This window comes from Oncorhynchus clarkii, chromosome 8 (assembly GCF_045791955.1).
Source record: "Oncorhynchus clarkii lewisi isolate Uvic-CL-2024 chromosome 8, UVic_Ocla_1.0, whole genome shotgun sequence".
Lineage (NCBI taxonomy): Eukaryota > Metazoa > Chordata > Actinopteri > Salmoniformes > Salmonidae > Oncorhynchus > Oncorhynchus clarkii.
In genome coordinates, this window is record NC_092154.1 from 2,388,558 (window position 1) to 2,404,355 (window position 15,798).

At 44.8% G+C, this 15,798-nt stretch overlaps 1 protein-coding gene across 1 annotated transcript in view; it reads right to left on the minus strand.

Moving 5' to 3' along the window:
* LOC139414871 (uncharacterized) overlaps window positions 1-15,798 on the minus strand; it is a 64,164-nt gene that overhangs the window by 18,030 nt on the left and 30,336 nt on the right. The window lies entirely within an intron of this gene.

Here is a 15,798-nt window from a genome sequence, read left to right on the forward strand (position 1 = left end):
TCCATACCCCACAAGACATGCCACCAGAGGTCTGTTTAAACTACTAACACACAGCTCAGACACCCATACATACCCCACAAGACATGCCACCAGAGGTCTGTTTAAACTACTAACACACAGCTCAGACACCCATACATACCCCACAAGACATGCCACCAGAGGTCTGTTTAAACTACTAGCACACAGCTCAGACACCCATACATACCCCACAAGACATGCCACCAGAGGTCTGTTTAAACTACTAACACACAGCTCAGACACCCATACATACCCCACAAGACATGCCACCAGAGGTCTGTTTAAACTACTAACACACAGCTCAGACACCCATACATACCCCACAAGACATGCCACCAGAGGTCTGTTTAAACTACTAACACACAGCTCAGACACCCATACATACCCCACAAGACATGCCACCAGAGTTCTGTTTAAACTACTAGCACACAGCTCAGACACCCATACATACCTCACAAGACATGCCACCAGAGGTCTGTTTAAACTACTAGCACACAGCTCAGACACCCATACATACCCCACAAGACATGCCACCAGATGTCTGTTTAAACTACTAACACACAGCTCAGACACCCATACATACCCCACAAGACATGCCACCAGAGGTCTGTTTAAACTACTAACACACAGCTCAGACACCCATACATACCCCACAAGACATGCCACCAGAGGTCTGTTTAAACTACTAACACACAGCTCAGACACCCATACATACCCCACAAGACATGCCACCAGAGGTCTGTTTAAACTACTAACACACAGCTCAGACACCCATACATACCCCACAAGACATGCCACCAGATGTCTGTTTAAACTACTAGAACACAGCTCAGACACCCATACATACCCCACAAGACATGCCACCAGAGGTCTGTTTAAACTACTAACACACAGCTCAGACACCCATCCATACCCCACAAGACATGCCACCAGAGGTCTGTTTAAACTACTAACACACAGCTCAGACACCCATACATACCCCACAAGACATGCCACCAGAGGTCTGTTTAAACTACTAACACACAGCTCAGACACCCATACATACCCCACAAGACATGCCACCAGAGGTCTGTTTAAACTACTAGCACACAGCTCAGACACCCATACATACCCCACAAGACATGCCACCAGAGGTCTGTTTAAACTACTAACACACAGCTCAGACACCCATACAAACCCCACAAGACATGCCACCAGAGGTCTGTTTAAACTACTAGCACACAGCTCAGACACCCATACATACCCCACAAGACATGCCACCAGAGGTCTGTTTAAACTACTAGCACACAGCTCAGACACCCATACATACCCCACAAGACATGCCACCAGAGGTCTGTTTAAACTACTAACACACAGCTCAGACACCCATACATACCTCACAAGACATGCCACCAGAGGTCTGTTTAAACTACTAACACACAGCTCAGACACCCATACATACCCCACAAGACATGCCACCAGGGGTCTGTTTAAACTACTAACACACAGCTCAGACACCCATACATACCCCACAAGACATGCCACCAGAGGTCTGTTTAAACTACTAACACACAGCTCAGACACCCATACATACCCCACAAGACATGCCACCAGAGGTCTGTTTAAACTACTAACACACAGCTCAGACACCCATACATACCCCACAAGACATGCCACCAGAGGTCTGTTTAAACTACTAACACACAGCTCAGACACCCATACATACCCCACAAGACATGCCACCAGAGGTCTGTTTAAACTACTAGCACACAGCTCAGACACCCATACATACCTCACAAGACATGCCACCAGAGGTCTGTTTAAACTACTAGCACACAGCTCAGACACCCATACATACCCCACAAGACATGCCACCAGATGTCTGTTTAAACTACTAACACACAGCTCAGACACCCATACATACCCCACAAGACATGCCACCAGAGGTCTGTTTAAACTACTAACACACAGCTCAGACACCCATACATACCCCACAAGACATGCCACCAGAGGTCTGTTTAAACTACTAACACACAGCTCAGACACCCATACACACCCCACAAGACATGCCACCAGAGGTCTGTTTAAACTACTAACACACAGCTCAGACACCCATACATACCCCACAAGACATGCCACCAGATGTCTGTTTAAACTACTAGAACACAGCTCAGACACCCATACATACCCCACAAGACATGCCACCAGAGGTCTGTTTAAACTACTAACACACAGCTCAGACACCCATCCATACCCCACAAGACATGCCACCAGAGGTCTGTTTAAACTACTAACACACAGCTCAGACACCCATACATACCCCACAAGACATGCCACCAGAGGTCTGTTTAAACTACTAACACACAGCTCAGACACCCATACATACCCCACAAGACATGCCACCAGAGGTCTGTTTAAACTACTAGCACACAGCTCAGACACCCATACATACCCCACAAGACATGCCACCAGAGGTCTGTTTAAACTAGTAACACACAGCTCAGACACCCATACATACCCCACAAGACATGCCACCAGAGGTCTGTTTAAACTACTAGCACACAGCTCAGACACCCATACATACCCCACAAGACATGCCACCAGAGGTCTGTTTAAACTACTAGCACACAGCTCAGACACCCATACATACCCCACAAGACATGCCACCAGAGGTCTGTTTAAACTACTAACACACAGCTCAGACACCCATACATACCTCACAAGACATGCCACCAGAGGTCTGTTTAAACTACTAACACACAGCTCAGACACCCATACATACCCCACAAGACATGCCACCAGGGGTCTGTTTAAACTACTAACACACAGCTCAGACACCCATACATACCCCACAAGACATGCCACCAGAGGTCTGTTTAAACTACTAACACACAGCTCAGACACCCATACATACCCCACAAGACATGCCACCAGAGGTCTGTTTAAACTACTAACACACAGCTCAGACACCCATACATACCCCACAAGACATGCCACCAGAGGTCTGTTTAAACTACTAGCACACAGCTCAGACACCCATACATACCCCACAAGACATGCCACCAGAGGTTTGTTTAAACTACTAACACACAGCTCAGACACCCATACATACCCCACAAGACATGCCACCAGGGGTCTGTTTAAACTACTAACACACAGCTCAGACACCCATACATACCCCACAAGACATGCCACCAGAGGTCTGTTTAAACTACTAACACACAGCTCAGACACCCATACATACCCCACAAGACATGCCACCAGAGGTCTGTTTAAACTACTAACACACAGCTCAGACACCCATACATACCCCACAAGACATGCCACCAGAGGTCTGTTTAAACTACTAACACACAGCTCAGACACCCATACATACCCCACAAGACATGCCACCAGAGGTCTGTTTAAACTACTAACACACAGCTCAGACACCCATACATACCCCACAAGACATGCCACCAGAGGTCTGTTTAAACTACTAACACACAGCTCAGACACCCATACATACCCCACAAGACAAGCCACCAGAGGTCTGTTTAAACTACTAACACACAGCTCAGACACCCATACATACCCCACAAGACATGCCACCAGAGGTTTGTTTAAACTACTAACACACAGCTCAGACACCCATACATACCACACAAGACATGCCACCAGAGGTCTGTTTAAACTACTAGCACACAGCTCAGACACCCATACATACCCCACAAGACATGCCACCAGAGGTCTGTTTAAACTACTAACACACAGCTCAGACACCCATACATACCCCACAAGACATGCCACCAGAGGTCTGTTTAAACTACTAGCACACAGCTCAGACACCCATACATACCCCACAAGGCATGCCACCAGAGGTCTGTTTAAACTACTAACACACAGCTCAGACACCCATACATACCCCACAAGACATGCCACCAGAGGTCTGTTTAAACTACTAACACACAGCTCAGACACCCATACATACCCCACAAGACAAGCCACCAGAGGTCTGTTTAAACTACTAACACACAGCTCAGACACCCATACATACCCCACAAGACAAGCCACCAGAGGTCTGTTTAAACTACTAACACACAGCTCAGACACCCATACATACCCCACAAGACATGCCACCAGAGGTCTGTTTAAACTACTAACACACAGCTCAGACACCCATACATACCCCACAAGACATGCCACCAGAGGTCTGTTTAAACTACTAACACACAGCTCAGACACCCATACATACCCCACAAGACATGCCACCAGAGGTCTGTTTAAACTACTAACACACAGCTCAGACACCCATACATACACCACAAGACATGCCACCAGAGGTCTGTTTAAACTACTAACACACAGCTCAGACACCCATACATACCCCACAAGACATGCCACCAGAGGTCTGTTTAAACTACTAGAACACAGCTCAGACACCCATACATACCCCACAAGACATGCCACCAGAGGTCTGTTTAAACTACTAACACACAGCTCAGACACCCATACATACCCCACAAGACATGCCACCAGAGGTCTGTTTAAACTACTAACACACAGCTCAGACACCCATACATACCCCACAAGACATGCCACCAGAGGTCTGTTTAAACTACTAGCACACAGCTCAGACACCCATACATACCTCACAAGACAAGCCACCAGAGGTCTGTTTAAACTACTAGCACACAGCTCAGACACCCATACATACCTCACAAGACAAGCCACCAGAGGTCTGTTTAAACTACTAGCACACAGCTCAGACACCCATACATACCTCACAAGACATGCCACCAGAGGTCTGTTTAAACTACTAACACACAGCTCAGACACCCATACATACCCCACAAGACATGCCACCAGAGGTCTGTTTAAACTACTAGCACACAGCTCAGACACCCATACATACCCCACAAGACATGCCACCAGGGGTCTGTTTAAACTACTAACACACAGCTCAGACACCCATACATACCCCACAAGACATGCCACCAGAGGTCTGTTTAAACTACTAGCACACAGCTCAGACACCCATACATACCCCACAAGACATGCCACCAGAGGTCTGTTTAAACTACTAACACACAGCTCAGACACCCATACATACCCCACAAGACATGCCACCAGAGGTCTGTTTAAACTACTAGAACACAGCTCAGACACCCATACATACCCCACAAGACATGCCACCAGAGGTCTGTTTTAACGACTAACACACAGCTCAGACACCCATACATACCCCACAAGATATGCCACCAGAGGTCTGTTTAAACTACTAACACACAGCTCAGACACCCATACATACCCCACAAGACATGCCACCAGAGGTCTGTTTAAACTACTAACACACAGCTCAGACACCCATACATACCCCACAAGACATGCCACCAGAGGTCTGTTTAAACTACTAACACACAGCTCAGACACCCATACATACCCCACAAGACATGCCACCAGAGGTCTGTTTAAACTACTAACACACAGCTCAGACACCCATACATACCCCACAAGACATGCCACCAGAGGTCTGTTTAAACTACTAGCACACAGCTCAGACACCCATACATACCTCACAAGACAAGCCACCAGAGGTCTGTTTAAACTACTAGCACACAGCTCAGACACCCATACATACCTCACAAGACAAGCCACCAGAGGTCTGTTTAAACTACTAGCACACAGCTCAGACACCCATACATACCTCACAAGACATGCCACCAGAGGTCTGTTTAAACTACTAACACACAGCTCAGACACCCATACATACCCCACAAGACATGCCACCAGAGGTCTGTTTAAACTACTAGCACACAGCTCAGACACCCATACATACCCCACAAGACATGCCACCAGGGGTCTGTTTAAACTACTAACACACAGCTCAGACACCCATACATACCCCACAAGACATGCCACCAGAGGTCTGTTTAAACTACTAGCACACAGCTCAGACACCCATACATACCCCACAAGACATGCCACCAGAGGTCTGTTTAAACTACTAACACACAGCTCAGACACCCATACATACCCCACAAGACATGCCACCAGAGGTCTGTTTAAACTACTAACACACAGCTCAGACACCCATACATACCCCACAAGACATGCCACCAGAGGTCTGTTTAAACTACTAACACACAGCTCAGACACCCATACATACCCCACAAGACATGCCACCAGAGGTCTGTTTAAACTACTAACACACAGCTCAGACACCCATACATACCCCACAAGACATGCCACCAGAGGTCTGTTTAAACTACTAACACACAGCTCAGACACCCATACATACCCCACAAGACATGCCACCAGAGGTCTGTTTAAACTACTAACACACAGCTCAGACACCCATACATACCCCACAAGACAAGCCACCAGAGGTCTGTTTAAACTACTAACACACAGCTCAGACACCCATACATACCCCACAAGACAAGCCACCAGAGGTCTGTTTAAACTACTAACACACAGCTCAGACACCCATACATACCCCACAAGACATGCCACCAGAGGTCTGTTTAAACTACTAGCACACAGCTCAGACACCCATACATACCCCACAAGACATGCCACCAGAGGTCTGTTTAAACTACTAACACACAGCTCAGACACCCATACATACCTCACAAGACATGCCACCAGAGGTCTGTTTAAACTACTAACACACAGCTCAGACACCCATACATACCCCACAAGACATGCCACCAGAGGTCTGTTTAAACTACTAACACACAGCTCAGACACCCATACATACCCCACAAGACAAGCCACCAGAGGTCTGTTTAAACTACTAACACACAGCTCAGACACCCATACATACCCCACAAGACATGCCACCAGAGGTTTGTTTAAACTACTAACACACAGCTCAGACACCCATACATACCACACAAGACATGCCACCAGAGGTCTGTTTAAACTACTAGCACACAGCTCAGACACCCATACATACCCCACAAGACATGCCACCAGAGGTCTGTTTAAACTACTAACACACAGCTCAGACACCCATACATACCCCACAAGACATGCCACCAGAGGTCTGTTTAAACTACTAGCACACAGCTCAGACACCCATACATACCCCATAAGGCATGCCACCAGAGGTCTGTTTAAACTACTAACACACAGCTCAGACACCCATACATACCCCACAAGACATGCCACCAGAGGTCTGTTTAAACTACTAACACACAGCTCAGACACCCATACATACCCCACAAGACAAGCCACCAGAGGTCTGTTTAAACTACTAACACACAGCTCAGACACCCATACATACCCCACAAGACAAGCCACCAGAGGTGTGTTTAAACTACTAACACACAGCTCAGACACCCATACATACCCCACAAGACATGCCACCAGAGGTCTGTTTAAACTACTAACACACAGCTCAGACACCCATACATACCACACAAGACATGCCACCAGAGGTCTGTTTAAACTACTAACACACAGCTCAGACACCCATACATACCCCACAAGACATGCCACCAGAGGTCTGTTTAAACTACTAACACACAGCTCAGACACCCATACATACCCCACAAGACATGCCACCAGAGGTCTGTTTAAACTACTAACACACAGCTCAGACACCCATACATACCCCACAAGACATGCCACCAGAGGTCTGTTTAAACTACTAGAACACAGCTCAGACACCCATACATACCCCACAAGACATGCCACCAGAGGTCTGTTTAAACTACTAACACACAGCTCAGACACCCATACATACCCCACAAGACATGCCACCAGAGGTCTGTTTAAACTACTAGCACACAGCTCAGACACCCATACATACCTCACAAGACAAGCCACCAGAGGTCTGTTTAAACTACTAGCACACAGCTCAGACACCCATACATACCTCACAAGACATGCCACCAGAGGTCTGTTTAAACTACTAACACACAGCTCAGACACCCATACATACCCCACAAGACATGCCACCAGAGGTCTGTTTAAACTACTAGAACACAGCTCAGACACCCATACATACCCCACAAGACATGCCACCAGAGGTCTCTTCACAGTCCCCAAGTCCAGAACAGACTATGGGAGGCGCACAGTACTACATAAAGCCATGACTACATGGGACTCTATTCCACAGTACTACATAGAGCCATGACTACATGGAACTCTATTCCACAGTACTACATAGAGCCATGACTACATGGAACTCTATTCCACAGTACTACATAGAGCCATGACTACATGGAACTCTATTCCACAGTACTACATAGAGCCATGACTACATGGAACTCTATTCCACAGTACTGCATAGAGCCATGACTACATGGAACTCTATTCCACAGTACTACATAGAGCCATGACTACATGGAACTCTATTCCACAGTACTACATAGAGCCATGACTACATGGAACTCTATTCCACAGTACTACATAGAGCCATGACTACATGGAACTCTATTCCACAGTACTACATAGAGCCATGACTACATGGAACTCTATTCCACAGTACTACATAGAGCCATGACTACATGGAACTCTATTCCACATCAGGTAACAGATGCAGCAGTAGAATCAGATTTAAAAAAACAGGTAAAAATACACCTCATGGAACAACAGGGACTGTGAAGAGACACACATACAGGTTTCGACAAGCATACACAAACACACCACACACATGTACACATGGATATTGGTTCTAGATATGTGGTAGTGGGCTGCCTCTGCCTCGGTTATACAGGCCAAATCAAACTAGTTCCTTCGCACTATGGCAGACTCCCTGTAAATTCTGGAAAACCGTTCATTCCCTAAAGCAGGGTCATTCCCCGTTCATTCTGTCTAAACAAATAGTTTTAGACTCCTGTATCATTACTGAAAAAGTTCAGATTTGTGATGCTTTAAAATCAGCATTTCATCTCAGCTGGTTTCCTATTTTACATAAATGGTGGTCATACTGATCTTAGCCAATCAGCTGACTGTTCTTCCTACATACAGCCTTCAGTTGACTGTTCTTCCTACATACAGCCAATCAGCTGACTGTTCTTCCTATATACAGCCAATCAGTTGACTGTTCTTCCTATATACAGCCTCCAGTTGACTGTTCTTCCTATATACAGCCTCCAGTTGACTGTTCTTCCTACATACAGCCAATCAGCTGACTGTTCTTCCTACATACAGCCAATCAGCTGACTGTTCTTCCTACATACAGCCAATCAGTTGACTGTTCTTCCTACATACAGCCAATCAGCTGACTGGCTCTAGAACTCATCATTGTTCCCTTGGGTTTATTACTGGTGATGGTTCTAGAACTCACCATTGTTCCCTTGGGTTTATTACTGGTGATGGTTCTAGAACTCACCATTGTTCCCTTAGGTTTATTACTGGTGATGGTTCTAGAACTCACCATTGGGCCCTGAGGTTTATTACTGGTGATGGTTCTAGAACTCACCATTGGGCCCTGAGGTTTATTACTGGTGATGGTTCTAGAACTCACCATTGGGCCCTGAGGTGTATTACTGGTGATGATTATTATACTCACCATTTTTTGTTTTGTAGCAGAAAGTGGGTTGCTCCTCTTTTGCATGTAAGGTGAGAGCAGCATTTTCTTTAGACAAATGACACTGGCTTGGATAACCCGGTCTCAGGCGTGGATAACACTGGCTTAGATAACCCAGTCTCAGGCTTGGATAACACTGGCTTGGATAACCCAGTCTCAGGCTTGGATAACACTGGCTTGGATAACCCAGTCTCAGGCTTGGATAACACTGGCTTAGATAACCCAGTCTCAGGCTTGGATAACACTGGCTTGGATAACCCAGTCTTAGGCTTGGATAACACTGGCTTGGATAACCCAGTCTTAGGCTTGGATAACACTGGCTTGGATAACCCAGTCTCAAGCTTGGATAACACTGGCTTGGATAACACTGGCCCCTTCGGTCTCCACAGAGTTGGTTAATGCTGCTTTTAGTTGTTTTTTGATCAACTCACAGTGCTCTCTGAAATGAGATGTTCTGGTCCCCCTTAGTCATTTCAGAGTAATGATCTGAGACCTCTATCTTGTTAAATGTCTGTTTTTCCTAGTGCTGATAGAGATGGCAGCTTTGCTTCTAATCCTTAGGAAACCGTGCAGTATTTTGTTTTGTTATGTATTATTTCTTACATTGTTACCCCAGGAAATCTTAAGTTTTGGGGGTTGGCGCACCCCTTGGTTTGTGCCGTGGCGGAGATCTTTGTGGGCTATACTCGGCCTTGTCTCAGGATTTTAAGTTAGTGGTTGAAGATATCCCTCTAGTGGTGTTGGGGCTGTGCTTTGGCAAAGTGGGTGGGGTTATATCCTGCCTGTTTGGCCCTGTCCGGGGTATTATCAGATGGGGCCAAAGTGTCTCCTGACCCCTCCTGTCTCAGCCTCCAGTATTTATGCTGCAGTAGTTCATGTGTCGGGGGGCTAGGGTCAGTCTGTTATATCTGGAGTATTTCTCCTGTCTTATCTGGTGTCCTGTCTCTAATTCTCTCTCTCTCTCATATCTTGGCCATGTTCTGTTATAATCTCCACCCGGCACAGCCAGAAGAGGACTGGCCACCCCTCATAGCCTGGTTCCTCTCTAGGTTTCTTCCTAGGTTCTGGCCTTTCTAGGGAGTTTTTCCTAGCCACCTTGCTTCTACACCTGCAATGCTTGCTGTTTAGGGTTTTAGGCTGGGTTTCTGTACAGCACTTTGATATATCAGCTGATTTAAGAAGGGCTTTATAAATAAATTGATTTTGATTTGATTTAAGTATTATTACATACAGCCGGGAGAACTATTGGATATCAGAGACGTCAACTTACCAGCACAACCAGGACGACGACCAGGACTACGACCAGGAATACAACCAGGACTACGAACAGGAATACAACCAGCACTATGACCAGGAATACAACCAGGCCTACAACCAGGAATACAAGCAGCACTACGAACAGGAATACAACCAGCACTATGACCAGGAATACAACCAGGCCTACAACCAGGAATACGACCAGGACCACGACCAGTATTACGACTTTCCCAAAGTGGATCCTTTGTCTGCACCTCCCAGGACTTTTGAACTGATTCCAGAGGCCGACACAAAACAACGCCATCGGAGGAGAGGGTGCAGGAGCGGTCTTCTAGTGAGGCTTCGGATGTGCGCAAACCACCCACCGCTACCGAGTATATTACTCGGTAATGTCCAGTCCCTAGTTAACAAAGTCGATGAAATTAGGACAAGACTGCTTTCCAACGAGATATCCTGGATTGTAACATACTTGGTTTCACAGAGACATGGCTAGCTGGGGACATGCTGCCGGATTCCTTACAGCCAATAGGATTTTCAGTGCATCGCGCCGACAGGAACAAACATCTCTCTGGTTAAGAAGAAGGGTGTATGTTTCATGATAAACGACTCATGGTGTAATTGTAACAACATACAGGAACTCAAGTCCTTTTGTTCAAAAATCTATCAGCATATTGATTGTAGTACACAAGCGAGTAACACACTACCACCGCTAATCTAACTTCTGCGATGCATACAAGGCCCTCCCAGCCCTCCTTTTAGCAAATCTGGCCATGACTCCATCGTTTTGCTCCCCTCCGATAGGCAGACACTAAAACAGGAAGCGCCTGTGCTTAGGTCTATCCAATGCTGGTCTGATCAATCGGATTCCACGCTTCAAGACTGATTCGATCACGTGAACTGAGATATATTCCGGGTTAACAAAGACTACACTGTATATCCGATCAATTTGATGTTATTTTAACAGACAAAAAAATAGCTTTTCTTTCAAAAACAAGGACATTTCCAAGTGACCCCAAACTTTTGAACGGTAGTGTCTATTCTTCACTATCTATTCTTTACTATCTATTGTCTCTTCTCATTCACTGCTCATCCATATATTTTATACTTCTATATTCTCATCCCCTTCCTTTACTAGATTGTGTCTTTTAGGTTTTGTTTTTACATTTGTTTGACATTAGGTTGTTGTGGAATTGTTCAATATTACCTGTTATATATTACTGCACTGTTGGATCTAGAAGCATTTCGCTACACTTGCAATAACATCTGCTGACCATGTGTATGTGACCAATAACATTTGATTTGTATGTGTTTGTTGTATTCACGCAGGGCTCATGTGTAAAAGAAACCCCGGTCTTAGTATGATTTCAGTAACCATCTCTGAAATCTACTGATGGTATCAAGTGGAATCAGTGAAGTGAATGAGTGTGGACTCTGGACACTTCTGCTGGAGGCCACTAGATGGCAGACTAACCACTGAGTGTGTTTAGAGTCTGGACATTTCTGCTGAAGGCCACTAGATGGCAGACCAACCACGGAGTCATAACACTATCTGAGTGGGTTAGTTCGACAAGATTTCAATGTAATTCATCATACCAATGAATCAATATGATAAAGGCAAAAACATGTCAGAGATGCACCATTTGATTTGGAATGTTTAAGACATTCATTTCCATGTTTAATTTCAACATGTACAGCAAAGACTGTTCCCTCTAATGTTGGCCTCCCCCCTTCCTTACGTAGCATGAGGATGCTGGTCATCGTGTGCAGTAACAGACATTAAAGGACTGTAACAGTCAGTATTGGAGAGTAAATGACAGTCACTGACAACAACAGACAGTACCCTCCACGCCAGAGCTGAGCCCTGCTGTTGTTGCTGTCTCTCAGTCAGATGGCAACCTGATCTGAACTAGCCCCTAAACCCTTTAAAGTCCAATTCAACCTGATCTGAACTGGCCCCTAAACCCTTTAAAGTCCAAGTCAATTAGCACAACAATCCCCAAGCTGCCGTGAAGAAAGGCTCTGGCAAGTTAGAAATTAGTAGAAAGGCATAAATGTGCCAGATTACATGATGAAGAAGCTCAATTATCCATGGTGTGGGATTGTCTGTCTGTCAGGACAGTTGTAAGTAAGACACCACCCCCCCCAGGGTTCAGAATTTTGGAATAGACTCCCATTCATCTCATGAGTTTAAATTCAAAACTGAACTCAACTGGCCCCACCCCACAAGATGTAGAATTTTAGTTTGAGCCAGCAGGAAGTGGAATGTAATGCAGTCAAATAAATTCCACTCAGTCGTAGAACATGACTGTTTCATTGGTCACCCTTCCACACACCCCAGAATATATCACGTTTCTCTGGAAACAATGTTCATCTACCCTTAACCGTAATGCCTAAAACAGAAAATTATATTTTATCTGGGAACAATGCAGTTATATTAGAACCTACCTTATATACTGAACCAAAGTATAAACGCAACAATTTCAAAGATTTTACCGAGTTACAGATCATAAAAGGAAATCAGTCAATAGAAATAAATTAATTCAACCATAATCTATGGATTTCACATGACTGGGCAGGGGTGCAGCCATGGGTGGGCATTGGCCCGCCCACTGGGGAGCCAGGTCGAACCAATCGGAATGAGTTTTTCAACATAAAGGGGCTTTTATTACAGAAGGGAATACTCCTCAGTTTCATCAGCTGTCCGGGTGGCTGGTCTCAGATGATCCCGCAGGTGAAGAAGTCGGATGTCGAGGTCCTGGGCTGGCGTGGTTACACGTGGTCTGTGGTTGTGAGGACGGTTGGACGGACTGCTAAATTCTCTAAAGCATTTTTGCCGGCAGCTTATGTTAGAGAAATTAATATTAAATTACCTTGCAACAGCTCTGGTGGACATTCCTGTGGTCAGCATGCCAATAGCACACTCCCTCAAAAAGAGAGACATCGGTGGCATTGTGTTGTGTGACAAAACTGCACTTTTTAGAGTAGCCTTTTATTGTCCCCAGCACAAGGTGCACCTGTGTAAAGATCATGCTGTTTAATCATCTTCTTGATATGCCACACCTGACAGGTGGATGGATTAGCTTGGCAAAGAAAATAATGTTCACTAACAGGGATGTAAACAACTTTGTGCACAAAACTTGAGGAATAAGCTTTTTGTGCGTTTGAAAAAATTAGGGGTTATTTTATTTCAGCTCGTAAAACATGGGACCAACACTTTACATGTTGCGTTTATATTTGTGTTCAGTAATATATTGTGTTTTGTATTCTAAAGCCACAATTCGTGATTGAGTTTACATTATATGCCAAAAATCTTTGCACCTTTGATTGTTGGAGAATATCAAATACTGTGTGTGCCTCATGACCTCCGAACGACTGATCACCCTGACCTCAGAACGACTGATCATCCTGACCGCCCAACTCTCGATCATCCTGGCCTCCGAACTACCGATCACCCTGGCCTCCGAACTACTGATCACCCTGACCTCAGAACTACCTACCATCCTGACCACAGAACTACCGACCATCCTGACCACAGAACTATTTATCACCCTGACCTCTGAACTACTGATCACCCTGCCCTCTGAACTACTGATCACCCTGCCCTCTGAACTACTGATCACCCTGCCCTCTGAACTACTGATCACCCTGCCCTCTGAACTACTGATCACCCTGCCCTCTGAACTACTGATCAACCTGCCCTCTGAACTACTGATCACCCTGCCCTCTGAACTACTGATCACCCTGCCCTTCTGAACTACTGATCACCCTGCCCTCTGAACTACTGATCCTCCCCATTACATCTTAAAAACTGAACTAAATAGTAGGCTTTTATTTAAATGCTTACAAACAATACCAAATGTAAACACCTCATTTAAAACTTATGGGACAATTACTCTGTCACTTAGCATTTACAATATACACGGAGTGCACAAAACATTAGGAACACCTGCTCTTTCCTAGACACAGACTGACCAGGTGAATCCAGGTGAAAACTGTGATCTCTTATTGATGTCACTTATTAAATCCACTTCAATCAGTGTAGATGAAGGGGAGGAGACGGGTTAAAGAAGGGCAATAGAGACATGGATTGTGTATGTGTGCCATTCAGAGGGTGAATGGGTAAGACAAAATATTTAAGTGCCTTTGAACAGGGTATTGTAGGTAGGTGCCAGGCACACCGGTTTGTGTTAAGAACTGCAACGCTGCAGGATTTTTCACACTCAACAGTTTCCTGTGTGTGTCAAGAATGGTCCACCACCCAAAGGACATCCAGCCAACTAGACACAACAGTGGGAAGCATTAGAGTCAACATGGACCAGCATCCCTGATGAACACATTTGATATCTCGTAGAGTCCCTGCCCCGACAAATTGAGGCTGTTCTCAGGGAAAAAAGGGGTGAAACTAATGTTTTGTGTATACAGTATATATGTGATTAATAAGTGATTCATGAAAACAGAATATTTGCATACAGGATTTGTTGTCCTAGATCATTCATTGGAAGAGAGTTTGTCCTAAAAATCTACTGTTTCAACAATATTTTATATGCATGTATACTTATTTAATTGAACCTTTATTTAATTAGGCATGTATATAATGACATGTTTTACGTGATATATAAATATATATATAGTTATAGACTACACCTAATATACAATACAAGAGGCATTTGAATTTCACTCTATTTCCTTTCATTGAAATTTCAATTCTGTATCCTGTTTACTACTTCAATTCTGTATCCTGTTTACTACTTCAATTCTGTATCCTGTTTACTACTTCAATTCTGTATCCTGTTTACTACTTCAATTCTGTATCCTGTTTACTACTTCAATTCTGTATCCTGTTTACTACTTCAATTCTGTATCCTGTTTACTACTTCAATTCTGTATCCTGTTTACTACTTCAATTCTGTATCCTGTTTACTACTTCAATTCTGTATCCTGTTTACTACTTCAATTCTGTATCCTGTTTACTACTTCAATTCTGTATCCTGTTTACTACTTCAATTCTGTATCCTGTTTAC